The following is a 26,353-nucleotide window of genomic DNA, read 5'->3' on the forward strand; positions in this document are numbered from 1 at the left end:
ACTTTGAAGGCATATATGCCACAAAATTTGAAAATCTAAGGGAAATGGACGATTTTCTTGATCAATTTCACTTGCCAAAGTTGAGTAAAGAACAGATAAACAACCTAAATAGTCCCATTTCCCCTACAGAAATTGAAGCAATCATTGATAGTCTCCCAACCAAAAAAAGCCCAGGGCCAGATGGTTTCAGTGCAGAATTCTACCAGACCTTCAAGGGCGAGCTAATACCGATACTCTTCAAGCTACTCCAAAAGATAGAAAAGGATGGAACATTACCAAATTCATTCTATGAGGCCATAGTCTCATTGATACCTAAACCTCACAAAGACTCAACAAACCAATTTCTCTTATGAACATTGATGCAAAAATACTAAATAAAATACTTGCAAAACGAATACAAGAACACATCAAAGATATCATTCATCATGACCAAGGAGGCTTCATTCCAGGCATGCAGGGATGGTTTAATATACGGAAATCCATCAATGTAATCCACCATATAAACAAACTGAAAATAAAAAACCACATGATCATCTCTTTAGATGCAGAGAAAGCATTTGATAAAATCCAACACCCATTCATGTTTAAAGTTTTAGAGAGATCGGGAATACAAGGCACTTTCCTCAACATAATAAAGGCTATATATAGGAAGCCAATAGCCAAAATCAAAGTAAATGGTGAGATACTCAAGGAAATTCCTCTAAAATCGAGAACAAGGCAAGGCTGCCCACTCTCTCCATATCTCTTCAATATAGTACTCGAAGTTCTAGCCAGAGCAATAAGACAACAAAAGGAGATCAAGGGTATTCAAATGGGAAAGGAGGAAGTCAAATTATCCCTATTTGCAGATGATATGATAGTCTACATAAGTGACCCTCAAAATTCCACCAGAGAACTCCTACAGCTGAAAAACACCTTCAGCAAATTGGCTGGATACAAAATTGACTCAAAAAAGTCTGTAGCCTTCCTATACACAAATGACAAGCTTGCAGAGGAAGAAATTAGGAAAACTACACCCTTCACATTAGCCACAAGCAATATAAAGTACTTAGGAGTTACTCGAACTAAGCAAGTGAAGGACTTGTTTGAAAAAAATTTCAAAACTCTAAAGAAAGAGATTGAAGATGACATGAGAAGATGGAATGATCTTCCTTGCTCATGGATCGGGAGAATTAACATACTAAAAATGGCCATCCTACCAAAAGCAATCTACAGATTCAATGCAATCCCTATCAAAATACCTACACAATTTTTTAAAGACATTGAAAGTTCAATTCTGAACTTCATATGGAAAAACAAAAAACCCAGAATAGCTAAAACAATCTTGTACAATAAAAGGTGCTCTGGAGGAGTCTCCATACCTGATCTCAAACTGTACTATAAAGCAATAGTAATTACAACAGCATGGTACTGGCACAGCAACAGGCTGGTTGATCAGTGGAATCGAATCGAAGACCCAGATATGAATCCACACACATATGGTCACTTGATTTTCGACAAAGAAGCCAAATCCATTAGATGGAAAAAGGATAGCATCTTCAACAAATGGTGTTGGTCTAACTGGATGTCTATGTGTAAAAAAATGCAACTGGACCCATATCTGTCACCTTCTACAAAACTCAAATCCAAGTGGATTAAAGACCTCAACATAGCCGGGCGTGGTGGCGCATGCCTTTAATCCCAGCACTCGGGAGGCAGAGGCAGGCGGATCGCTGTGAGTTCGAGGCCAGCCTGGTCTACAAAGTGAGTCCAGGATGGCCAAGGCTACATAGAGAAACCCTGTCTCGAAAAACCAAAAAAAAAAAAAAAAAAAAAAAAAGACCTCAACATAAAACCAGAGACACTAGTCACTTAGAAAAAAAAGTGGGGAAGAGCCTGGAACATATTGGCACAGGAGACAACTTCCTAAACAGAACACCAACAGCCCAGACATTAATGTCAACAATTAATAAATGGGACCTCATGAGGCTGAGAAGCTTCTGTAAGGCAGGAGACACTGTCAAGAGAACAAAACGACAGCCTACAGACTGGGAAAAGATCTTCACCAACCCTACATCTGACAAAAGGTCTAATATCCAAAATATATAAAGATCTCAAGAAATTAAACACCACCAAACCAAATAACCCAATTGAGAAATGGGGCTTGGAACTAAACCGAGAATTCTCAACAGAGGAATATCAAATGGCTGAAAAACTCTTAAAGAAATGCTCAACCTCCTTAATCATCAGGGAAATGCAAATCAAAACAACTCTGAGATTCCATCTTACACCCATCAGAATGGCTAAGATCAAAAATTCAAGCGACACCACATGCTGGCAAGGATGTGGGGAGAGAGGAACACTCCTTCATTGCTGGTGGGAATGCAAACTAGTACAGCCACTTTGGAAATCTATCTGGTGCTATCTCAGAAAAATGGGAATAGGGCTTCCTCAAGACCCAGCTATTCCACTCCTTGGAATATACCCAGAAGATGCTCCAGCACACAACAAGAAAATTTGCTCAACCATGTTCATAGCAGCCTTATTCATAATAGCCAGAACATGGAAACAGCCTAAGTGTCCCTCAATAGAAGAATGGATAAAGAAACTGTGGTACATATACACTATGGAATACTATTCAGCTATTAAAAACAAGGAATTCCCGAAATTTGTGGATAAATGGATTGAGCTAGAAATGATCATAATGAGTGAGTTAACCCAGAAGCAGAAAGACTCAAACGGTATATACTCACTTATATCTGCATATTAGCCCAAGGGGCATGTCCCACAAAAGCCTTCACTTACCAGGATACTGAGACAGAGGGGAGGACATTCTATTGGGACTCTAGATGAGAGAAGCATGGGAGAATGGCAAGGTAGAAGGATCCAGAGGGAGCTAGAAGCCTACAAGTAGAACATTATGATAGGCAGATTTGGGCCCAGGGGTCCCGCTCAAACTAAGGCACCAGCCAAGGACAATACAGGTGGTAAACCTTAAACCCCTACCCAGATCTAGACAATGGACAGAACACTCTCCACAGTAGAGTGGAGAGTGGGATATTACTTTCTCACATACTCTGATGCCTCACCTTTGACCATGTCCCCTGGAGGGGGAGACCTGGTGGCACTCAGAGGAAGGACAGCAGGTTACCAAGAAGAGACTTGATACCCTATGAACATACACAGGGGGAGGTAATCCCCCTCAGGAACAGTCATAGGGGAGGGGAATAAGGGGAAAATGGGAGGGAGGGAAGAATGGGAGGATACAAGGGATGGGATAACCATTGAGACGTAACAAGAATAAATTAATAAAGGAGAAAAAAAATAAAATAAAATCTCAAAGTAGGCCAATGGCATGTCTTTGCCTAAAATTTTCTAATAGCTGCCCTCTGTGTCTCAGTACACACTTGTTAATAATTAAGGCTATAAACCTCTAGTAGTCTGACTCCCATTTTTTTTGCCGCCTCTGACACTATCCTCACTTGCTTTATACAATCCACAGTGGAATCTTTGCTTAAGGTTCCACCTTGGGACCTCTGTATTTGTTAGTAGTTTATCCTTCATAATCATGTAATTCTGTCGCCACTCCACACTGTTTCAGGAATGTGCTCAAAAGTCACACTACCATAAACCCAATTCCTTATCAGACAATACAATCACCCTTCGACATATACCTGCTATAGTAGTCTCAAACAGATGTATCATTGGTACATGAAAGCTTTAATATTTACTGTTTTCTACTGCTGTAACAGCTCCTGGCACGAAGAAAAAAATAAGAATTTCTCAAAAGTATTTTCTTATATGGTACTTCATTTAATGCTTTCAACAGTCCTGAGAAGTAGTGAGGAAAATGGCATAAATTTATTTTGTAATATAAAAGCACAGATACACAATCATGTTCAATGGCTTTTCTACAACCACAGTGTGGTGCTTGCAGAGGCATCCCTGCAACCAGTGTTTCCAGAAGCCTTCTGAGATAACGGCAAAGATTTCCAGAATCGTATGATAGAGCAAATATACACTTAATTTTGCATAATAATTTGTAAAAGCTCAACCTGGTATCTTTTCCTTTAAACTATGCTTAAGAATGAAACAGCAACTGAACTGTGTAAGCCACAGCAGCTGTTTATTTTCTTCTCAGTGAAAAGGTTGTGATATAGTTCATCTTACTGACTACCTTTAGAATTTACAGATCCTGTGAAAATTCTGACCTAAAGGAGAAGGGGGCAATATGTCAACAAACAGTTTGGTGCTCCAATATTTCCTATCCCCTGAACCTGATGCAGTACACTTATCCCAGATGGGTAACAAAAAACACCTTGGTAAACAAGCCAACAGTATTGATTCCCAAAAACTCTTCTGCTGGTATGACAAAGAAGGTACCTGAAGACGAAATGAACACAAATGTCTCTCTTACTTGGGCAGGTTTGCAAGTAACCCAAGAGCCTGCACTCCAGCTCTCAACATCCAACAAGGTTAAAACTTAGCAATTAAAAAAAGAAGGAGGAGGAGGAGAGGGAGGAGGAGGAGGAGGAGAAGAAGAAGAAGAAAAAGAAGAAGAAGAAGAAGAAGAAGAAGAAGAAGAAGAAGAAGAAGAAGAAGAAGAAGTAGTTGTTCAAGTTGTTTTGTTTGCACCTTAACAAAATAAGTATTTCTGCCTTTAAAAGAAGGTTTAGGGGGGCCGGAGAGATGGCTCAGAGGTTAAGAGCACTAGCTGTTCTTCCAAAGGTCCTGAGTTCAATTCCCAGCAACCACATGGTGGCTCACAACCATCTACAATGAGGTCTGGTGCCCTCTTCTGGTGTTCAGGAACACATGTAAGCAGAACACTGAATACATAATAAATAAGAAATAAATAATCTTTCTAAAAAGGTTTAAGTTATACAAAAGTGCTGAATATTAAATATATTAGGCCTTTCTGTAGTATTGTGTACTTCAAATGCTGATTTCTGTATCCCCCATATCTGGTCTCGATCCTTGTTCTGAGAATCACCTGTCTCAATGTTGTGTAAACACTGTTCCACAACTGTTTCCTTATATGCCAATAAAGCAGCTTACAGCCAATCACTGAGCAGGAGAGAATAGAGCAGGACTTGCTGCCAGCCATGGAAGGAGAAGTTAGAAGAAAAAGAAGGGGATTCAGCCACAGGAGATGTCCAAGAGGCATCAAGAGAAGAGCTTGAACAGAGAAAGCTATAAAGTGCAAGTATCTCTGGTATGTGAGCTGAGAGGAAACCAAATTAGCTTAGAGGGTTAGGAATAGAGTTAATAACTGCTCAGTTCTTGTGCTGTGAAGCTTGTTTAAATAATATGAGTCTCAATTATTTGTGTGATAGCCAAGAGAGAAGCACACACCGTTTTATAAAAATAACTGTAACTATAACACCATCCAATAAAACAACTTAACTTCCAGTTCTTGCCAACACTCACTCCTCTTTCCAGCATAGCTCACCAGATTAAAAGCTGTGTATCTGGGTCAGAGAAAACGGTGACCTTTACAGGACAGCTCAGTATCTCCAGCTCATGTGTTGGTATTATAACTCAGCCCTTCAACAAGCTCCTTTTAAAATGAATTATGACATAAATAACAAGATTAGCACTACTGATAATCTATGAAAAGCCACAAAGAGAAAAAATAAAGTACTAGACTTAAAACGATGAGAGATTAAGTAAAAGTAAAATAATTTAAGGAAAAGTAAAATAAAATTAAATTTTTAAAAAGGCTATGTAATATAATTAATGTAAAGCAACAGATTTATAGTCAGATTTCATTCTAGCTACTGTTGAGAAATAAGCTAGTCAAATCTGAATAAAACCCCCAACTTTTTTTGTTTGTTTCTTTTGTTTTGGTTTTTCGGTACCTTAACTGTCCTGGACTCACAGGCATCAAACTCACACAGATCCACCTGCCTCTGCCTCCCCAAGTGCTGGAATTACAGGTGAGCAACACCATGGCTGGGGAAAACCCAACTTCTTTGAGTTTGTCTCATTCACTCCTTCACTCATAAAATTAGAGTGAGATGGTAAGATAGCTCAGCAGGTAAAGGTATTTGCAGACAGTCTGAAAATCTGAACCATCTCTGGAACCCACATGGTGGAAGGAGAACACCACCTCCCAAAAGCTATCTTTTGATCTCCATAGACATGAGTTAACAGGCACTTGCCTATACAATAAATAAATGTGAATTTTTTAAAGTTATACTACACTCCAATTATTTTTAGGTAGTTTCTTTAAACTTGGGCCTATGATAAGTGACAACTCTCCAAGTATATCTAATATGAACAGATTTAACTTATTCCTTAAAATTATATTTTAGCCAGGTAGTAGTGGCACTCGCTTTTACTCCCAGAACTTGGGAGGACAGCCAAGTCTATAAATTGAGTCCAGGACCGTCAAGGCCACACAGAGAAACCCTGTCTCAAAAACAAAAACAAATATATATATTATATGTATATATAATTTTACAATACAATTTCATATTTTAAACACTGTGAAAGAAAAAAGGAAAGAAAGAGAAAGAAAGAAACCCTAAGAAACAGACAACAGAGGAAACCTAGACATATTTCAGAATCTGAACATTTTGGGATTATTTCTAGAAAGTAAAAATGAAATCCTATGAGTTTCTCTGGAATGGGTGTCCATACCCTTTAAATATGCACACCAAAATACTTTACATATGAAATTTTATGCATCTTGAGATTTTCTTGAAAAAACTTTTTAAATGAATGAGCAGCGGAGTAAAATATTACCAAAATACGCTGGCCTTGACTTGTTAAGTTCTAAAACTGGATGATGGAGGGGTTTCCTTATACTTGTGGGTCTCTCTCCAAGTTCATGTATGCATGAAGTACACCTCAATTAAACAGCTTGCCCATCACATACAAAGAATCCCTGGCACCATAAAGGGAGAGAGGGAAAGATGCATAGTGAGGGAAAGAGGAAGGGAGAAAAGGAGACAAAAAAGGAAAAAGGGGAGACAAAGGCAGGCAAAGCAAATGGGGGGCGGGGGTTAGGAAGGATTGAAGATCTTTATGTTCAGAACTGAGTTATCTTGGGCCTGGAAAGGCAAGTGGCATCTATCGAAAGGATATAGGGGCTGGAGAGATGGCTCAGGGGTTAAGAATACTGTCTGCTCTTCCGGAGGTCCTGAGTTCAATTCCCAGCAACCACATGGTGGCTCACAACCATCTGTAATGTGATCTGATGCCCTCAGATGTACACATAGGTAGAGCACTGTATACACAATAATAAATAAATAAATCTTTTTTTTAAAGGGTATAGGATCAAGGTTGCAGATGATGATAATGGTGACAGAACAAGTTTATTTTGTATTTTATCTGCCATTCCTCTTAAAAACAATGATGAAGCTTTGGCTGGGAAACTCTGTTGGCCTAGGCAGCTCTTCCTTTCCAACCCTCCACCTGCTGTGGAGCCACCACCAAGATGCAGGGTTTTGTGTAGACCCTTACAGGGAAGACCAGCAGGAACGAGCTTGAACCCTCAGGTACTACAGATAATATAAAGGCCAAGATCCAGGATAAGGAAGGAATTCCTGCTGATCCTTGTGGGTAAGCAGCTGGGAGATGGCCGCACCTTGTGGGACTACAACATTCAAAAGGAGTCCACCCTTCATCTTGTGTTGAGACTTCATGGTGGTGCTAATAAAAGAAAGAAGTCTTATACCGCTCTCAAGAAGAATAAGCATGAGAGGAAGAAGTTTAAGTTGGCAGTGCTGAAATACTACAAGGTGGATGAAAATGACAAAATTAGTCAACTTCGTCCACAGTGTCCTTCTGATGAATGTGGTGCTGAGTTTTCACAGCTAACAGCTTTGACAGACATTACTGTAACAAGTGTCTGATTTGCTGCTTCAACAAACACAGAGAAACCCTGTCTCGAAAAATCAAGAAAAACAAAGAAAGAACAAAAGAAAGAAAGAGAAACATAAAGAACACACAAAAAAATAAAATAAATGGAAAAACTTAATTGTATTTAAAGGACTTTTTTAAAGTTGCCAACTGAAACTCCAGTAATCAGACCACAAAAGACCTAAAGTAGTAGTTCTTAATCAGTGGAACACAAGTCCTTTGTGATCAAACTACCCTTTCACAGGGTTCGTGAATCAGAGAGCCTGTCTATCAGATATTTATATTACAATTCATAACAGTAGCAAAATTACTGTTATTAAGTAACAACAAAGATATTTTATGGTTGGAGTCAACACAACGTAAGGAATTGTATTAAAGGGTCACAGATTGGGAAGGTTGAAAACCAGTGACTGACCTAAAGTATAATCTAAGAAGAACCAAGTCTTGAATCTCTGGACTTATGTACCATTGAACAGCATATCTCTAAATATTCTAATCAATGCAAGTCTACATGACTCAGTACACAGTTGCTAAATAAAAGTTAAGCACACTTCAAATTACAATTAGCAACTTGTTAGGTTATTTTCCCCAAAGACACCTGATTTAATGCTTGACTTTCCAAATAGTAAAATAAATATATAAGTGGTGCCCATTCTTAATTTATTTTCCACTTTCTTTTACTGACAACATCTAAAGACACTGACATTTTAATATTGCAAATCTACACCAGCTTCTCTGACACATGTTTGCATTTCAACTTCATAAAGACTAATGAACCCTTTGCCAGGTGGTGATGGCATACATCTTTAATCCTAGCATTCATGAGGCAGAGGCAGGCAAATCTCTGTGAGTGCAAGACAGGCAAAGCTTCAGAGTAATAAAATAAAATTAAATTAAATTTTAAAAAAGCCAGGCGTAGTGGCCCACACCTTTAATCCCAGCACTCAGGAGGCAGAGGGCAAGCGGATCTCTGTGAGTTCGAGGCCAGCCTGGTGACAAAGCAAGTCCAGGACAGCCAGGACTATACAAGAGAAACACTGTCGAAAGAAAGAAAGAAAGAAAGAAAGAAAGAAAGAAAGAAAGAAAGAAAGAAAGAAAGAAAGAAAGAAGCAAGCCAGACCATTATTGCTCATAATCCCCAAATGCTGAAATCTCATAACACCAAAATGTAATGTTTAAAATCCTAGAAATCATAATTCCAAACTGCCAAATGCTGAAATCCAAAAAGCCAACTTCTCAAAAGTCTTAATCCTCATATTTAACAGGACTTTTAAAGCATGGACCAGCAAAATGGTTTCTCAGTTAAAGGTGCTTATCACTGAGCCTGCTGACCTGAGTGAGCTCAATCTCCAGAACCCACACAGTGGATGGAAAAATTGCCACAATTTGTCCGTTGACCTCTATACACACACACACACACACACACACACACACACTTCAACACTATGGGTGAAGATAGGCAGAGAAAATGTACATGACTTTTTGAGGGGTTATTATTGAATTTATTTAGAGACTGATGAGATTACCTAGGGCCTTAGTTCTATCCCTGGTATCCCTGAGGTGGAAAAAGAAGACTGAATCTTGGAAGTTGTTCTCTCACTTCCACATGTGGATACACAGGTGTGTACTTCCTGGCACACAAACTAAATACAATGTAATAAAATATTAAATGGACTTACAAAATACAGGTCAGTAAGAGGACAGCAGAGAAGTTCCATTTCCATTACGCTAAATTAGAAGCACCTAGTGATTTAGCAATTATTTCCTCTAGTCACAACTGCCTCTGGAATTTGCAGTGACACTATCATTTCTTTGGGTGGTAATATCTGAATCTCCAATCCTATGTAGCAAAGCCAACATCCACAGGATGATTAAACGCTAATAATTCAAGTAGAGCATAGTAGCACAAGGCAACATTCAAAAGGCGGAGAGTAGGGAGGAAAAGAAATCCATGCCTAGTCTGCACTGTATAGCAAAGCTGGATCTCAGAAAATAAACAATGAGCTGGTGAGATGGCTCAGCAAGAACTGTTACAACTTAGCTAACAATTTGAAGGTAAGACCACAGAACTTCCTAGAGACTGGATATAGCATGAGACAAATGATACTTAAACCCGTGGATTTTTGACCAAACAACCTGTAGATAGCACCATCTTCATCAGACATAATGAGACCTATGAAAAGAGCATGTTTCTCATGGAAATCTAAATTGGAAAGGTCACACATTGCCTATGGGACTATAAAATTATGCAATTAATTTATTGTAAAAGGAGAATGATTTGCAAGCATGTTCCATTCTAAATGTCCATTAGACACCCTAGTGTAAATATATGGCTTTGAAGACATACAAGTCTAGATGGTGCCCTCAATAGGTTCTAGAGGTTTTAAAATGAAAGGAAGTGTGAAACAACAAAGGATACAGAAACTGATCAGGACTTATCAATAAAATTAGAAGTAGGAAGACAGAAGGTAGACAATACAGCATCCTGAAAGCCAAGAGTACTTAGGAGGTATGAGAGTACTCAACTGTCAGCTGTTGCTTTTGTTTTCGTTTTTTGTTGTTTTGTTTTGTTTTTCAAGACAGGGTCTCTCTGTGCAGCCTTGGCTGTCCTGGACTCACTCTGTAGACCAGGCTGGCCTCAAACTCAACAGCCATCAGCCCGCCTCTGCCTCTCAAGTGCTGGGATTAAAAGCTGCCAACTGTTGCTTTTATATCAAACCAAATGAAGACTGACAACTTACAAGTAAATGTAGGCATGCTGGCCACTTTCAGTTGAAAAGCAGAAAGGCTTGATACAAACTAGCTTGAGAACATGATGGAGAAAATCTGAAGTAGTCATACATTGCCAATGGGGCTATAAAATCATGCAATCATCTCTCGGAAAACAAGTTAGGGTTCTTCAAAATATCAAATATAACATGTGACAGCAATTCTATTGCTAAGTATTTATCCATAAGCATTTCTAGAATACCTTTTTAAAAATTGCTGGGTGGTGGTACATGCTTTTAATCCCAGCACTGAGGAGGCAGAGGCAGGTGGATCTATACTCAAGGCTAGCATGCTCTACAGAGGATAGCCAAAGCTACACAGAGAAAGCCTGTCTCAAAAAACAAAAACAAAATCAAAATTACACTCAGAAAGCAGAGGTAGGAGGATCACTTTGAGTTTGAGGCCAGCCTAGTCTACAAAGTCTGGGACAGCCAAGACTACACAGAAAAACCCTGTCTCAAAGAAAACCAGAAGAAAAAAATTAATCATAAATATTTTTCACAGGATGGAAACAAGTCTAGTACTAATGAAAAGATAAGAAAAATGTGGCATATCCATATAATGACATATTACCTGGTCATAAGAGATAACAAAGAGCTGATTACATGGTACAATATGAGTGAGCCTTGAAAACCACCAAGGTTTGAATGTAAAATGTCTTCATAAGATCGCAGTTTGAACACTTGGTCCCCACCTTGGGAAGGTTTTGGAACCTTTAAATAAGAGTCTTGCTGGAAGAAATGAGTCGCTGTGGGCAGGTCTTACAGTTTTATAGCCTGGTCTCACTTCCTGTTCACTCTGCCTCCTGAGTATGGATGAAATAAGTGAGACCTGACAGCTCCCTGCTACCCTGACTTCTGCTTTATCTTCCCTACTATGATGGATTATACCAACCCGGAACTATAAGCCAAAAACAATCCCTTCCCCATTTCATACAATAAAAACATTAAACAAAAACATAAATAAAGACCATGATTTACATGATCCTGCTAACATAAACTGTCTAAAACAGGTAAGTCCTACAGATGTGGCAAGCAGATCAGTGATTTCCAGTGACTGGGAAGAAAACAGGACAGAAACTGCTCAGGGTTTTTTAAGGGGTAACAAAAATGTTCTAGAATCAGCAGTAATGAATGCACAAAAATGAAACACTAAAGCACAGAGACATAACCTTGAACTTTATATGGTGTCATTGTTCTTTTATAAAGAACTCTTATAAAGGAATGCATTTAGTTGGGACTTGCTTACAGTCCTCATGGTGGAAAGCATGGCATCACGCAGGCAGCCAAGAGTAGCTAAGAGTTCTACATATGGATCCCCAGGCAGCAGAAAAATGAAACCCTGGACCTGGCTGAGTTTTTGAAAGGCCAAAGCCCAACCCCAGTGACACACTTCCTCCAACAAGGCCACACACCTCCAAATCCCTGTCAAGTAGGGGCCCTCCCTCATGATCAACCATTTAACTATATAAGCCCATGGGGCATTCTTATTCAAACCACCACATATGGAATACATTTTAGTATTAATAACAACAACAACAACAATAGATGGAAGAGAGATGGGAAGAGCTGAAAAACAGTTGGCATAAACAAATTTAAGAAGTTTTATGGGGTGGGGGTGGAACGAGCAAGCAAAGAGCTGGGTGTGATGGTGCAGTCTTTTAGTGCATTCTTTTAACCCCAGCACTTGGGAGGCAAAAACAGGCAAATTTTGCATTCGAGGCCAGCCTGATCTACATAGCAAGCTCCAGGCTAACCAAGGCTACATAGTGAGATCCTGTCTTAAAAGAAAAAGGGAGAAAGAGAAGGAAAATATGGAAAAAGAAAAAGAAAATGGTAGGCAAAGGTAGCTTAAATGTCAGTTAAAGTGAGGCCAATTGTTTTAACATGAAGGAAAAAAATGCCCATTATGTGGAGAAACCCTGTCTGGAGAAAAAAAAAACAAAACATGGTGATAAAAGAAAATTGATAAAGAAGATTCCTACATCACTATCTTGAGTAGCTGGAAAGAGGATAACACATAGTACATAAGAGCTTGATTTAATAAAGGCCCAGATAGTATGTGGTTAAAGAAGAATGAAGGCAAAAACTGCAGATACATAGTGCTTCATTGACTTTAGTGAAGTAGGGAGCAAGGTAATCAGTTGAATGGAAGTAAGGGTATTATTCATTTAAAATGAAAGACAAACACGTCCCGTGTGGTAGTGCACAGCTTTTCCTCACAGAGAAGAGGGAAGCAAGAGGATCTTAAACCGAAGGCCAGCATGAGCTTACAATCTGGACTATATGGTAACACAGAGCAAAAAAGAGAATTGTGTAGCCCAATAACTACTGAGTGAGTAATAGAGTGAGTGGAGTAAACATTCATCACCTGGCAGCATTAAAGGCTCACCGAGTTTTTTAATCTCAAGAACTTGAAAATATGGTCAGACAGCATGTACACAAACATTTGTTTCCAGCTGTGTTCAGATGCACAAAGTACTGGTACAAAGCAGAAAAGTCAAAAGGTGCTAGGAACCACACCTGAGTCCTCTGCAAGAGCAACAACTGCTATTAACTGCAAAGACACTCTCCAGCCTTCTCAATTTTTTTTTCTTCTTCTTCTTTTCTTTTCTCTTTGGTTTTTCTAGACAAGTGTTTCTCTGGCTATCCTGGAACCTTCTCTGTAAACCAGTCTGGCCTCAAACTTAAGAAATGCACCTGCCTCTGCCTCCTGATATGATTAAAAGGCATATGCCACCACTGCCTGCCTCTCCTAAATTTCTTATTTTGGCTGATAGTCTAATTCAGAGTCAGAAGACCAGGAGGAATCATCTTAAACTTCTATGCACTGTCAATATCAAATAAAATACTACTAAGTACTGAAGATTTCATGCCCACAGCTCTCTCCTCTTTTTTACAGTCCAGGACATTTTTCTCCAATCCAATGCTCTCAAAAGATGTACTATCTCTAGCCTATTTGCCTCTAGAGGTAAGTGAATAAAATAAAACGGTCTTTTCACTTTTTGTAGAACAGACTGGACTAGATATCCACCTCCCTCTCATCCTCAGTTCTAGAATTGAAATCCAAAATGACCCTTTCTTCAAGACACAAATCTGACTGTCACCTTCCTCAATCGACTAAGCCAATCTCCCTGTTCCTCTGCCCCCTACAATACCACTCTGCCAAATGTATCCATCCTGCAGGTATATAGGCCTGCTTACAGCTAAGTTACCTAAACATGGCACCATGTAACCAAACCGGCAGGCTCGCGGCACAAGGATGTCAATTTTTCGACAGCCAAAGTGAACATCATTTTTAATGTGTCTTATGAAAAGTCCTTAAGTATTGACTGCATATGTGTGTGCCTCGTGCTACTTCTTCTCAAATCACCATTGTCCAAATGCTAAGTCTTTATTTGGAGAAGCAGATTTGAAGCTTGATCTGTGGCCTCTCCATTTGACATTATAAATAAACTATTTCTCTTTTGTTTAAAAAAAAAAAGTTACCTAAACAAAGCATTCCACTCCCCATGCATGTTTCTCCTGCTGTGCTTCTATGTATGGGTCACAAAGCTGCTTACCCTGCTGTGCCCTCTTTTATCTTTCAAAAACAAAACTACCCATTTTTCCAGGAAGTTATTTACCCCTACTCCAACCTAAATAGTGATTCGTCTCCTTCCCTTCTATGCTATTCCTATACCCTGGTCTTATCTAGAAAATTATCACTAATTATCTAGAAAGTTAGTTAGAAATGGTTTTCAGTGTCTACCAAGTTTACACACAAATACCTGGTCTGCGAATGGTTTTTCTATCCTTCCTTAACACAAAGGCATCTTAGACAACCACAAAAGCAAGCTTCCACCAGGATAGATTCCAAAGCCCTGTGCTCATGCACTATTGAGGAATGACTGAGCCAGAGTCTACCTCCTAGAAATATGGACATTAAATTAAAATAGAAAATTGTGTGGAAGACAAAAATAAAGGCTGTGAGAACAGTCACACATTTTTACTGGGAAGAAAAAGGTCCTCAAAAAGAATAGAGCTACCATGGGTCGGCAGAGTGAAGTGGTATAGGAAAACACAATCTTTTTCTTTTTTGGTTTTTCGAGACAGAGTCTCTCTGGTAGCCTCGGCTTTCTTAGACTCACTTTGTAGACCGGCTGGCCTTGAACAGAGATCGACCTGCCTCTGCCTCCCAAGTGCTGGGATTAAAGGCATGCACCACCACCACACCTGGTCTGGAAAACACAATCTTAAAGGCCTCTGACTGTTGCTTCTAGTCCTACCTAAGCCTCTCCAAATTCCAGTAGGAGAGATGGCTCAGTGGATAAGAGCACCTGTTGCCCTTACAGGTTCAGTTCCTGGGACTCACATGGTCATTTACAATCACAGGTAAATCCAGTTTCAGGGGATATACCACATTCTTCTGACCTTCACAAGCACCAGACACACGTGTGATGTACATACATACATACCTGCAGGCAAAACACTCACAGACATAAGTCTAAAACAGAAACAAAGATATTGAAATGCTGTAAGCAATAAAAATAATTGTTTTGTTTTTCAAGACAAGGTGTCTCTAGGTAGCCCTGGCTGTCCTTAAACTACCTCTTAACATCAGACTAGCCTAAAACTCACTGAGCTCCACCTGCCTCTGCCTCCTGAGTACTAAGATTAAAGGAATACACCACCATTGTCCAAAAGTAATTTTTATATTCATCAAAAAAGATGGACTGATAGAAAATGAGAATAAAAGAAAATATTAACACTAAAACTGATGTATTGATTGCAGGATATATGTAACTATTTCAACTTTTTGAATGTTTAAGATTTTTCATAACAAAATCAGGGAGAATTTTAACAGTAATACATTGCATTGACTTCAGTTTATATACATACATATACTCTGGTTAACAGACTATATATGTTGCCTTCAGCCTTACAATGAAAATTAAAAAAAAAAAATCCAACTAGTGTAACTAAGTGGGTTCTGTTCTTTAGCCAATAGGCTTTCAAAGTACTGGGTCCATTTTCCTCATTTTGTTGCCTCTTTTAAAGTGGAACCATGAGACAGGCATGGTTTAATCCCAGCACACAGGCGGTAGAGGTGAGTCAATCTCTATGCAGTCAAGTGAGTTTGAGGCCAGCTTTGGCTATCTAGCAAATTCCAGGCCAGCCAGGGCCACATAGTAAGGCTGTCTCAAATATACAAAGAGAAAGACAACAATGAAGCACAAATAAAACATAAAACTAAAGACTTCCCATTTCATGCCTCCTGTAAAACTTGTTTTTCAAAGAACAATTCAAAACAATCTTCTATTATAATCATTCATCAAAACAACTGAAAAAGACCTTGAAGCTTTATGCTATTAACTTTCTTCACAAGGCAAAACAGACATAACCACAGACTTCTAACTAAAACAAGAGCATTTCTCACTCCAAACAGTGAAGCATCTTAGCAAGGACACCAACCAAATAGCTCTTTGTGACACTGCTCAAACCCCAGGCTCATCCAATGCTCTTTCTGCTGTCTGTACTTGGTTTTGTTCTTGTGGTTTCATGTTTTTGTTTTGGTGAGGGTTTTGTTTTTGTTTTGTTTGTGGGGAGGGGGTTTCACATGTGAAATTCACGTACATGAGTGTGAAGATGCCTGCATACCACATGCAAAGCCCAGGGTGTCCTATCTCTCTCTGTCTTACTGCCTTCAGACAAGGTCTCTCACTGAACTGGAAGGTCCGCCTGTCACCCAGGCTGCCAAGACCAGCAAGCTCTCAGGACCTGCCTGCTTCCTCAGTGCTGGGGTTACAGACACACACAGCAATGCCCACCTTTGTACATGGGACTGCTCACTACAGTTTGGGTCCTCATGCTTCCAGAGCAAAGCACTCTTGGTCCAGAGACCCATTTTCCTAGCCCACTCTACTTTATACGTAACATTTCCCTCCCCTTTGTTCAGGAAACTATTACAGAGTACCTACATCTCATCTGGGCCAATATTTTGCATCTATTCAATGGCTTAATTTTTATTTTTACTAGACATTCGTGTTATTAATACAGGTGAATACAGGAAATCACATTATGGCCAGGATTCAAATGGCATATCTTATAACCAATTATAGCTGAGCTTTATTAAAATGACAAAGATTATTTCAGGCAAACAAAGAGGCAATGACAGAACTTTCCATTCCTAGCCAACGGTAGAACAAATTTTATATGTAACTTTTCTTTAATCTAGTTTTGCTTTTTATTCCATATATATATGTATTCCATATATATATAAATATATATATATATTTAAAATAACAGAAGACCTGAGTTACTATATTCTTGAAAAACTATCCAAAGAATATTAGCCTGAATGATACAGACTTCAATGAAGCTTCAAAGAATTTATAAGCTACTAAACATTTATTGATAACCTGTCAAACAAAAAGCAAAAACTGTATCCTAAAGATTACAGGTCACTAACCAGGTGCAAAAAGAACAGTTCTTGTGGGTTTGGTTATAGCTCAGTAACAGGGGGCCCTTGTCTAGCATGCTACAAGGTCCTGGGTTTTATGTTGGAGAACACATGGGTTGGGGGAAGGAAGATAGTATAGGGAGGGAAGAAGATGGCATTTATCTGATATATTCCCATTAATAGCAAAACTAAAGCTGTAAAGAATAGCTAGAGGGTATTTTATTATATAGAAAAAATAAAATCATGATTCTTGCTATTAAAATTCAGCTACACTAAAGTTATCTTTTTTAAACTAAGGGAAAGAATCTATAACAAGATAAGGTTCCAAGAAAAGTAATCAAAAAAAATTTTAAGGAAAAAAAAAAGCTTGTGAAGTTTGGTATGTTAAAATGGAAATATCCAGGCATGATAGCACCTTTAATCCCAGCACTTGGGAGATAATGGCAGGCATATCTTTGTGTTCAGGGCCATCCTGATCTACATAGCAAGTTCCAAGCCAGCCATGGCTATAGAGTAGGGACTTATCTCAAAAAGGAGGTGAGGATACCCCCCACCAGCAGCCTTTATTCAAGTATTTCAACTGAAACTCAATACATAGCTTTTGTAGGTTCCACCGAAACCTAGTCTCCATTACTTCCCAAGAGTGACAGCTGCAACGAGACCTCTACATCGAGATCCCATAACTGAAAATACACTAAGAAAAGAACATGTCAATTTCCAATCGTTTTGAGTTGGATAAGGCTAACGATACTAAGTGCTCAGCAATGGAATTAGAAGGGATGCTGTGCAATGTTCACCTAACATGCTTCTAAGAAAAATTCTTGTCCCACATTTCCAATAAGAAATACTTTGGGGACTGCACTGAAGATAAAATCCCCATTCACTTAGGTCCCTAAATACCTTTTAAAATGTGCTAATGTGAAACACCTGCTCTAGGCTACTGTAATTCACTGAAATCTGGGAATTTACTTGCTGTATTTATTAAAATAGGCAACACACTTTGTATGATAAGTACAACTATAGACTCCCAAACAGGACCAGTATTTTTTTTTTCTTTCTCCCTACCCCTCCCCCCTTTTTTTCTTCTTTCCAAAACCGCGTTTCTCTGTGTAGCCCTGGCTGTCCTGGACTAGTTTTGTAGACCAGGCTGGCCTTAAAGGAGTGTGCCACCACCACCAGGTTTCAGAACCAGGTTTCTAACGTCCTCATACAGGGACATATAAAAGATAAAATCCACAGAGGTGATGTACACCTGCAATCCCAGCACTTAGGAAGGCAGAGGCAGGTGGATCTCTTGTGAGTTCAAGGCCAGCCTGGAATACAAATCAACTCCAGGACAGCCAAGGCTACACAGAGAAACCCCATCTTGAAAGAAAGAAAGAAAGAAAGAAAGAAAGAAAGAATCCCTATCACGACAGTTTCCCAAAAAGGCATTAAAGCACAGCAGTAAAAAAGTAGACAGGCTCTGAAGTCAAGACTACCCAGGTTCAAATCCCTGCTCCACCACTGCTAACTGTGGGACTTTGGAATCAACCTCTGTTATCACCTGATAAACAATATCACACCTAAAGTAGGGAACAAAAGCAATACTAACATGTCACTGAGCTGTTATTTTTAAATTAGGTATTCCCAGGATTTAAAGTTGCTCAATAGAAAATATGGTACCCATCATTCAGTAAATATGAAGCTGTTCTCACTAAAATATAAAGTCTACCATGATCCAGCACAAGATCACGAAGCTAATATGTATCAGTGAAACACTAAAATACTACCAAAGATTATCCTTGACATAGTGTGATGCGATGTGTTCTAAGAGATATACAATTAAATGAAAAGTCCCCTACAAACACACTAGCAGCTATCTAATTGACAGTAACAATAGAAGACAGCTGCATAAAAGAAGCATATCCTAGGTTCTGAATATTTAATATAATCATCATAGCAACAAACAGGATTGTGTAGGAAAACGTAAGACTGTATAGAATTCTGATAAAACTGGTTTTCAAAACAAATTTATTCTAGCATCACACATATGCACATGAATTTATTACAAAAAGAGTTGAAATCCAACTAATCTAAAAATGTAAAAAGGAAACTACCTACCCAGAAAATTTTCAGAAATTTACATTGCCTCTAAGAATAAATCTTAATGCATGAAATCAACAAAGCTTCATCAATTTACACATATACAACAGGAAAGCCACAACACAGTAAACATAAGTCTTTCACTTAAACAAACAAACAAACAAAAAAACCCACCTCTGTCCTGCTTCATTCTTTTGCTGTAAGAAAAAACAGCTTACAATTCTAAGTTATAGTGGTAGGAGTCTGAAGCAGATAGTCATTTAACACGCACAGTAAGAGGGGGCAGAAATAAGTATGTGTATGCTCACTTGCTTATCTGAGCTCAACTCAATTTTTCTGCTGGAACAGTTCAGTAAGTACTAGGGAAAGGTACCAACAGGGCTGACTCCTATCAACTACAATTGAAGCAATCATCTACAAACATACCCTCAGGGCAAGCTAAGGTAAACAATCCCTCACTAAGATTCTCTACAAAATCTATTGTGTGCAAGTTGATAATTAAAACTAACCACCACATTGTTCTCAGAGTGTAAAGGCACTTTCTACCAAGCCTGATGACCTGAGTTTGATCACCAGAACACAAATAGTGAAAGAATCAACTCCTATAGGTTTTCCTCTGAAGGAACACAGGAACACATAACACACACCCATGAGATAAATTAGATGGCTGTAGATTGACAGACAGATAACATACAAGCATACATACATACATACACACACGAGAGACGTTAACTTATAAATTATTTAAAGTACCCCCAAAATAAATTCTACATGGCACTCTTATCTAGAACTCAGATACAAGTTCACTAAATCCAGCCACTGGCTGCAGAACAGGAGCTCGTCAGAGGCTAGTAAATAACTCATTCAAACCTCTGACCAGAAGCCTATTTTGTTTCCAGCCATTTTCCACATAGTATTCTACTCAGGATTGTCCTTCTTCTCTACTTAAGTCCTGCTTTCTCTTCAAACCTTCCTCCACAAAAAGTCCTCTCCAATTAATCTTTTGGACTTCTCTTTACACAGGTCAATGAAAGTAAGGACTGTCTTATACTCCAGTTGTCTACCCCAAATTCAGCACTGCGCTAAACCTAGAGTTTTTATATTTATATATATATATATATATATATATATATATATATATATATATATATATATATATATATAAAAAACACATTATATGCCAATGCTTTTGTTTTGTACTTTTTAGATTTATTTATGTGTAGAAGTGTTTTGCGAGGGGCTGAGAGATGGCTCAGAGGCTGGGAGCACTGGCTGTTCTTCCAGGGGTCCTGAGTTTGGTTCCCAGCAACCACATGGTGAGATCTGGTGCCCTCTTCTGACATGACATGCAGGCGTACATGCAGGCAGAACACTATATACTTGTTTAAAAAAAAAAAGTTTTTTAAAGAGTGTTTGCTTGTATGTATACCAATGTGCATGCCTGGTGCCTGTCATCAATAGGGCTGTCAGACTCTTTGGAATTAAGAGTTATGGTTGTGAGTAATCATTTGAGTTCTGGGGACAAACCCAGGTTCTCTGTAAGAGCGGCAAATGAGTCGTATCTCCCTCTAGCCCGTTTTGTTTTGTTTTAGTTTTTGAGGTAAAGTCTCAGGTAAGCCAGGCTCTTCTTCAACTCACTACGCAGCCCAAGATGATCTCAAACTACTTTTGAAAATTCAATTCCTGCCAGGCATGGTGGCAGTCCTGTAATCCCAGCCCACACAGAGGCAGAGGCAGGGGCAGAGGCAGGTGTGGATCTCTGTGCGTTCAAGGCCAGCATGGTCTACAAAGCCAAGGCTACACAAAAAATCCTGTCTCAAAACCCCCCCCCCCAAAAAAATCCTAACTGGAGTCTGGAAAGATAGGTCAATCAGTAAAGTGCCTGCCACACAAGCTTGAGGACCCAAGTTCAGCTTCCCAGAATTCACATAAAAACCAAGAGTGATGGCACACTTCTATAACTCCTCACCTTGGAAGAGGAGAGGAGAAAGCTCACTGGCAGCCAGTTCAGCTGTAACAGCAAGCTCCAGATTCAATGAGAAACTTTTAAAAAATAACAAAAACAATGAAGACACTGACCTCCACATGAGTAAGTACGTGTTAACACACTCAAACACACCCTACATACTATTTATTTTCTTTAATATATTAAGTCCATGAATTGCGGGAGGAGCAAACAGGAACTCCAGAAGATGTAACTTTATCTTGTTATGAAGATTTCAAAGTAAATATAAATAAGCTCATTTTTTTTAATTTTATGTGCATTGGTATAAGGTGTCAGATCCCTTGGAACTGGAGTTACAGATAGTTGTAAGCTGCCATGTGTGTGCTGGGTATTGAACCAGGGTCCTTTGGAAGAGGAGACAGTGTTCTTAACCACTGAGCCATCTCTCCATCCCCACTAAGCTCATTTTATAACAAATTACATTCTACCTTTTCACTCTCATTTGTTGTTCTCCTTCCCGGTTAGCATTATCAATGTTGATCACAAAATTCCCTTCCATTCCTAGAAGACACTTAAAATTTTGTTATTCCATATCCTTATCTTTCTGTAATTTTCACCACAAGCACACTAACTTGTCTGCTGATGTGATAAAATAATGTGACCAAAGGAACTTATGGGAGAAAGGGCTTACTTGGGTTACAGTTCCAAAAGGGATACAGTGCATCAGAGAGACGAAGGATCAGCAGGACTGTAAGGCCAGCTCATGGCATTAGCAGCCTAGAAGCTGACAAAGAGCAGGAAATGAGGACAGGCTTTATAAAACCTCAAGACCTGCCCCTAGTGACATTTTATTCAGTAAAGTTCAACATTCTACAGGTTCCATAACTTCCACAAACAGCATTACCAGCTGGGGACCAAGTGTCCAAACATATGAGCCTATGGAGAGCCACTTCGCATTCAAATCACAACAGTAACATCATTAATACATGAAATTTATTGGGCTCTGCTGACTCTACCTCCACTGGAATATAAGGTCAATAAAAGGAGAGATCATATCTATCTTCACCACTGTATTCTAGTACCTAGAACAGTGTCTGTCCCATAACAAAAGTTTAAGGACACAAAGTGAATAAATGTATAAAATAAACAACTGCTCCTACTTCCATTATATTAATGTTCTTTATTGGGAGGTTTTAAAAGTTCAATGTTTTACTAATTATACATATCTCTCAACACTATTTTAACAATTTTAGTACTAGCTACAGAACTACTTTGTAGCTTCATTCCAATCTATCAAAATCCAATGCTAAAGGGGCCTACAATAAAAATGTTAACTCTAAAATTATCTATAAATTTACTGAAATTGCTAGTCGGTCTTTGGTTTTATTGTTGTTATTTTCTTCTGTTTTCAAAACAGGGTTTCTCTATGTAGCCTTGGCTATTCTGGAATTCACTCAGTAGAGCAGGCCAAGCTTGAACTCAGAGATTTACCTGCCTCTGCCTCCCAAGTGCTGAGATTAAAGGCATGTGCCACCACAGCCCAGCTGCTAGCATGTCTGGATTGAGGGAGGGAGAGAGGGAGGGGTAAGGAAAGAGGGGAGGCAGACTATTATATTGTAATACCTTGAATAGCTAAAACTATTTTGAAAAAAGCGAAACAGAACACTGCACCCGATTTAAGCATTTATCATATGGCTTTAGTAATGAAGATTTAAAGTGACAAACATATAAAGAACCCAGACACAGAGACACAAAGCATGCTGAAGTAATTTCTACAGAACTATAAGAGCAATTCAGTGGAGAATAGCTTTTCCACAAATGAAGCTGAACAAACTAGACCAAAAAGAAACTTTAATTTATATCCAACAGTCTATGAAAAACAAAATGCAGCACAGATTTAAAAGTAAAATTATAGGGCTGGAGAGATGGCTCAGAGGTAAGAGCAGTGGCTGCTCTTCCAGAGGTCTTGAGTTCAATTCCCAGCAACCACATGGTGGCTCACAACCATCTATATTGAGACCTTCTTCTGGCCTGCAGGTGTACATGTAGGCAGAACATTGAATACATAATAATACATAAATATTTTTTAAAGTAAAATTATAAGCCTCTTTCAGGGGAAAAAATTTTTTTTCTAGGAAAAAACTCTTTAGAGCTAGTGGAGTTCTTAAACCAAGATGAGACTTGATAGCTGTGACCATATGCAGGGGGAAGAGGACCCCCTCAATCACAGACATAGGGGAGGGGAATAGGGTGAAAGCTGGAGGGAGGGAGAAATGGGAGGATACAAGGGATGAGATATCAATTGAGATGTAATCTAAATAAATTAATTAAATTTAAAAAATAAAAATAATAATTAAAAAAAGAAAAGAAAAGCAAAACCAAGACAGGGAAACCTGCTTGATCACTTTCACAGCAACCTTCATCAAGCCTGTGACCTGTGTTTAAGATATAAAGACAAGCTACAGACCAAGAGAAAATTCCAAACCTCAAACCTAATAAAAGATTTCTCACTAGAATTATACACACACACACACATATGTAGCAAATGCAGGTGAAAATGCAAAAACATTGGATCATTTTTTACAGTGATGGTGAATATATTTTCAATATAAGCCAAGCATGGTGGCACACACCTTTAATCACAGCACTCAGCAGGAAGAAGCAAGTGGATCTCAGAGTTCAAGGCCAGTCTAGCCTACAAAACAAGCACTATAGAAAAACCCTGTCTCAAAAAAAACAAACCAAAAAGGTGTATACACACACACACACACACACACACACACACACACCTCTGTTGGCCTTACAGAACCAACAATACTCTCATTAAACAATTCAGCACCTGCACTTTTAAACATCCAGAGAAACAGAAAATTATGGCTATACCAAAGCATGTTCAAACAGCAACTTTATTAGTAATAGCCAAACTGGAAATAGGCCAAATGTTCTCCAACAAGTTAAACAAACTGTGATACATATCTACCTACATGGAAAACTACTTAGCTACTGACACATCAAACAATTTTGGTGAATCTTAAGGGAATTACATCAAAATTTTAAAAGAAAAAGGACAACTTTACAAAGGGACATACTAAATCAGTGGTTCTCAATCGTCCTAATCCCTTTAATACAGTTCTTCATAAAGTTCTTTCTTTTTTTTTCCTTTTTTTATTAATTTATTCTTGTTACATATAGTTATTTCATTGCGACTTCATAACTGTAATTTTGCTACTGTTATGAATCATAATGTAAGTATCTGATGTTAAGGATATCTGACATGTGACCCTGTGAAAGGGTCATTCAGTCAGGCATGGTGATGCTCAAGGAGGCAGAGGCAAGCAGATCTCCATGAGTTTGAGGCCAGCCTGGTCTAAAAAAACAAGTCCTGAACAGCCAAGGCTAAACAGAGAAATCCTGTCTCAAAAACAAAAACAAAAGGGTCACTCAATCGCAAAGGAGGCAAGACCCACAGGTAGAGAATCACTGTACAAAAGGATTCCATTTATGTAAGTCTTGAAATGACATTACAAAACCTGACTTATTTCTTATGTAACAGCTTGTGACATTATACCTCAAAATACAAAATGTTGTAAATTCCAAAAATAATAATAAATTCTCTAAAATAAAATATTTCTTTCCTTGAATGGGCTAATAAACACTTACTCTCTGCCTCAGATTCACATTGGGACTACCTCTAAAATTCTATTATGTGCTTAGGCATCATGTCAGACCAATTAAATTATAATCCCTCAAGGAAAAAAAAAAACCAAAAAACTCAAGCATCTGTCGTTTTTCAAACTTTCAGGTAATTCCAGTGTTCTACAAGAGCCTCCAGAGCTGAAGAGTACACAGTATTTTTTTTTTCTTTAAGCAAGCCCTGAGCCACGTACCAGGTGCTTGCCTTTATTGGTTATTTTAGAAGATGAGAAATGATGAGCTGGGCCCACAAGTTCAAGGTCAGCCTATACAGTATTGGTGAGGTGGGAGATCCTTGTCCTTAACAACAACTTCTAAGGTGCAAGCTACTAATATTTTGCTAAAATTTTTGTAACAAAAATCAGTTCACAAATTAATGGAAACTTTAGCATGCATTTCATCTGCCTTCAACAAACAAAAAGACTCGAAGAAACCTCCATGGACATAAAAATGGAACTATTACTTTGGCTTGTCAAAATCTTTCAAGCAGAAAGGATATTATACCCCATTTAATATTAGCCTAAAATCAAAAAGACTTATTCTCACAAATTTAACCCACAAACTATTACAATACACACAAGGAAGTATAGCACTCTTTCCTATCTGCATGGGGAAAAGCAACAGGGGCAGCAGTCTAACGGGGTGATGGTGGTAGTGGACACACAAAGAAACCCTGTCTTGGGGGGAAAATTGTTTTAATGCAGAACACTGAACAAACCCAAACAAACCACAACTAATACAACACATGCAGGGAGAAGTCATGAAAATCCCATGAATTCTACAAAGTAATAGGCACATCTTCTTACCCTTAACTGTGCCTGTGACTTTATTCAAAATGTCTTTGATTTTTAGGTTTGTCAGGAATTGGGAGGGAGGTCTCTAATCATGCTACATAAATTATTGACTTCAAAGAGACTGTCAGCCCAGCAATATTTATTTAAATAAATGCTATAACAAATATGATAGTTATATGTACTTAAAATATTAAAGTAATATGGTCATTTTTAAATATGTATACTTTTTTTACAAGTTCAGAACAACCACAAATTATGGGGCTACAAACCACCAGTTTTTCTAAAGAAAATTGTAGCTTATAAAATATTGGCTGACTGCCAGTACAAATGAGTTTTTCCTCAAGCTTTGTAAACCACAATAGTCTTTCAAATGTGACTATAACCATATTATTCAATAAAGAGGCAATGTTACTTACTAGATGGCAAAAGTCAATGCTTGGCCTAAAAAACCATCTGCACTAGCCTAGAAACTGCTCATGAGTACACCATCCTCTTGAAAAGAGATCTCAACTTTTTGAACATTACTATTTTACCACAATTTCATGAAGCAATTAGGTAATTAAGAGCCTCAATAACTTTTGAAATCAGTGTTAGGGGCCAATGAGATGGCTCAGTGGAGGCGCATACAGCCAGACATGACAACCTAAGTTCAATCACTGAGACCAACATAGTAGAAGGAGAGAACCAGCTACCAAAAGTTATCTTCTGACTTCACACAAATGCATCCATACACAAATAGGGAGGGAGGGAGGGATAGAAAGAAAATCAGCTTTGGAGT

General features: G+C 38.5%; 1 long non-coding RNA gene across 1 annotated transcript in view; it reads right to left on the reverse strand.

The window, feature by feature from the left end:
- Positions 1–3,653: 3,653 nt before the first annotated feature.
- The window catches only part of LOC311606992, a 43,417-nt gene continuing 20,717 nt past the window's right edge, over positions 3,654–26,353 (reverse strand). Inside the window, exons 3-4 of the long non-coding RNA XR_014782491.1 lie at positions 5,432–5,539; positions 3,654–3,810 (exon numbers count right to left, since the gene is read on the reverse strand). This is a non-coding gene — a long non-coding RNA (uncharacterized lncRNA). The remainder of the gene's footprint in view (positions 3,811–5,431; positions 5,540–26,353) is intronic.

Source organism: Acomys minous (assembly GCF_964271855.1).
Source record: "Acomys minous genome assembly, chromosome: 10".
In the NCBI taxonomy this organism is placed as follows: domain Eukaryota; kingdom Metazoa; phylum Chordata; class Mammalia; order Rodentia; family Muridae; genus Acomys; species Acomys minous.